The following is a 3476-nucleotide window of genomic DNA, read 5'->3' on the forward strand; positions in this document are numbered from 1 at the left end:
TCAAACTTTCATTAGTTTAAACTCAGTTGTGTCTATAAAAGTTATGAATAGAGATCAAGATCCAGGCACTAAACCTCTCCTGGAAGATAAAGAAAACTCATATGCCATCAATTAATATCTAGTAGTTCCTAAAAATGTTAAAGGTATAAAATTCTCTCTTCTGGTTTAATCTGTGCTTAACTTTGTGTTTAGCTTTAAAATCTGTGTTTAACTTTGTCAGTTTGCTGGTGCCTAGGAAATCAGATTTGAAGTTCACCAGTTTCAAATTGGATAACGGTGAAAGGTAGCCTAAAAATGAGTCTTTAAATGTCAGTACAATCTTGCAAGTGGATTTAATGCATAAATCACAAGTGGAATTTATTCAGTTGCTAAAAAAGCAGAGAAATTTTGCAAAGTTGTTCTCAATTAGAGCCAAAATGTAAAGAACTTTACACTGTAGTTCTGATCACTCCCACAGCTATTAAAACTAAAAGAACTTCCAGCTTGGTGCATTAATCTCAAATGAAGCCAGCTGCCCAAAGAAGGAGCAGCTCACCAGAAGCACCTGATGGGATGTATGAATGCCAGTCATTGGATGGCCTGAAATACCTCTTCCAAAAATAAAAAAGCTAACTATTGTATGTCAAAGTCAGCTGTTCCCTCTAACTCCAGCCCAAATGCCTATTGCTAGGGGGAGGACAAACCAGACATCCCTTTAAAAGCCTTTTCTGTTTTCATCTCCTTTAACTTAAATAAAAATGGAAATGCTTCTTCCCATTCTATTGAAAGAAGAATACTCTTTCCCATAAACTTTAGGAAAATGCAGTCTTTGCAGGCACCTGGCCTTTTCTACTTCTGTGGTCCAGTACCCTCTTAGTGGAACCATATAGTCTCAAAATTCTAATTGTTTATTTCTTCCAGAATCAACATCTTGTTAGCCATATGAGACTTCATCCAGCTTTGCCCAGATGGCAGATCCATCTTCCTCCAACTGAGATAAAATAGCAGGAGGGTTTTACACTTTGTCAAGTAGGGCCTACTGCCCCTAACCAGCAGGAAGTATCTACAGAAGAAAGATCATCTCCCTTCAGCACCACTTAAAGAATAAAAGTGTAAACTCTCTTAGGGGGGAATGAAGCAGGCTAGTAAAATAGGGAATCAACAGATGCATCTGGAACCTGGCAAGAAGTTCACATGGACATCAATAACCCCAAGATGACTGCTAGAAGACCCTCCCCAAAATTCTACCATTCAGAACAAAGACTATTGGAATCCAGGAGAAGCCACGGATATTCCCCAAGGACTTTATCATTGCGCCTCATAGGGGATTGATGGGTGAGATAATCAAAACAGCAAACAGCTGGAACCCCTCCCCTGCCATTAGCAAAGGGGTGGAATAACTAACAGTTCAAAAAGACAAGCACAAGGCCTGAGTGAGTGCTCTCACTCTCTTGCCTGTGGACCTCTGTTCCTACCTTCTGCACACTGCTTTTGCCATTTTTCCTCTGCAATGCGACCGTGCAAGTAAAGCCTGGGCATTTATAATCTCTAATGGGGAAGTGTAGTCTGTAAATCAGCCCTCTTTTTCACTTTTCAACCCCTTCCTCTTCACCTGGGACCCACAGTCTGTTATTTTCTCCCATTTCTCGTCCCTCCCTGCCTGAATCAATTACTGGCCTAACTCACCTGATGTGCTCTTGAAACTCATTTCTGCAGTATAGTCAAGAACATAGTCAAAATCTGGTAACACTAGGACTTTTGATGTTTTTAGCACCAAGACCTCTGAGAAATGCAGAAAAATAGTGAAATTTGAAAGCAAGATGTCATGAACATGAAAATACATTCATATAAATTGTTAAGCATGTAATATAGTTTCTCAGTAAGTTGGACAGTTTTAGTATTGACTCTTAGAAATATAGCCCCCAAATGCTATCTCAAAAAGGTGGCTGGAAATGATGAGAAATCAAAAGCCAAAAAACTTTGAGAGACAGATAGTTTCAAAATTGAAATGGTCCATTTTCCAAATTCTCAGGGGCTCAGGAAACCAATTTCAGATTGTCCACCTTTCTCTGAGAGAATAAAAAAGTAGCAATAGTGTTAGCAGATTTTATCTAGGTTCTTGGCTATGCTGCAGCAATGAATTTCAAGGGCATGCCAGGTGAGTTAGGCCAGTAATTTATTCAGGTAGGAAGGGATGAGAAATGGGAGAAAATAACAGAGCAGGAGTCCCAGGTAGAGAGGAAGAGGATAAAGAGGACTGATTTACAGACTACAATTCCCCGTTATAGGTTATAAATGTCCAGGTTTTACTTGTGTGGCCACATGGCAGAGGAAAAATGCTGAGAATGGTTCGCAGAGGGCAGAAATGGGTCTAGAGACGAGAGCCAGGCACGCTCAGGCCTCACGGTCTGCTTTATTCCACCCCTTTGCTAATGGTGGGGGAGGGGCTCCAGCTGTTTGAGTTTTGCTTGATCACCCCACCTATCAATCCCCCAGTGAGGACTCAATGATAAAGTCCTTGGGGAATATCCAGGGCTATTCCTTATTTCCAGAAGTCTTTGTTTTGATAGCAGAATCTTGGGGGTAATTGATGTCCATGTGAACTCTCTGCCAGGTTCTAGATCCATCTACTGATTCCCTAACTTACTAGCCTGCTTCATTAGAGTAAAAAGAAGATATGTAATATCCTAAATTGTATTTTTGATACACTTTGAAACAGCCACTATGGGTCACCTCCGGGAGAGTTGCCTGTAATACTTCTTCAGATAATTTCATCTTTCTCAGTAGTGTTAATAACATTAAGGCTTTAAGAAGTCCTTTCCATCTATTAAACTTTAGGGGGAAAAACACTTATGCAAGAAACAGCTCATGCTAGATGATCCATTAATCCCTGAACTAGGCCTATAAATGAAATGGTTTATAGTAAAAAGAATTAAACAATTTACAGTCTTTGTAAAAAACCCACAATAACTCCCATTATTCCTCTGTTTCAAATAAAGATTCATAGGCAGATCCAAGGAATAACGATTTTCAATTAAAAAGTTTTATGAGCTTTTCAAGAGGAATTAAAGTTAAAGGGTCATACTCTTTCTCTGAGGTAAAAACAGTAGGGGCAGTGAGAAAGAAGGAGAATATAAAAACAAAGCATGGGAGAAGAAAAATCTTTTGAGGAATACGCAATAAAAATATTTAGAGTACACTAAAAATCTTTAATCCTAGTTTTTTCTTACTGAGAAAATGGTTCCCTAAGCAAATCGATAGCATAAAGAAATTCCAGTTAGGATCTACAACTTAATTATGAGAAGTCATGCTTGTTAATAATACCACAATTTGCAAACCAAAAATATGCTCACTAGATGTTTATGAGTTTACAACAGAGGGTCTGCGAACAAGTCAACTTGACAATGCTTTATTCAACTATTTGGCTAAAATGTTTATAACAATAATCACAGACTTTTAATGCTCATTGGAGAAAATCTAAATTGATTCAGCTGCTC

This window comes from Dasypus novemcinctus, chromosome 11 (genome assembly GCF_030445035.2).
Source record: "Dasypus novemcinctus isolate mDasNov1 chromosome 11, mDasNov1.1.hap2, whole genome shotgun sequence".
Taxonomy (NCBI): domain Eukaryota; kingdom Metazoa; phylum Chordata; class Mammalia; order Cingulata; family Dasypodidae; genus Dasypus; species Dasypus novemcinctus.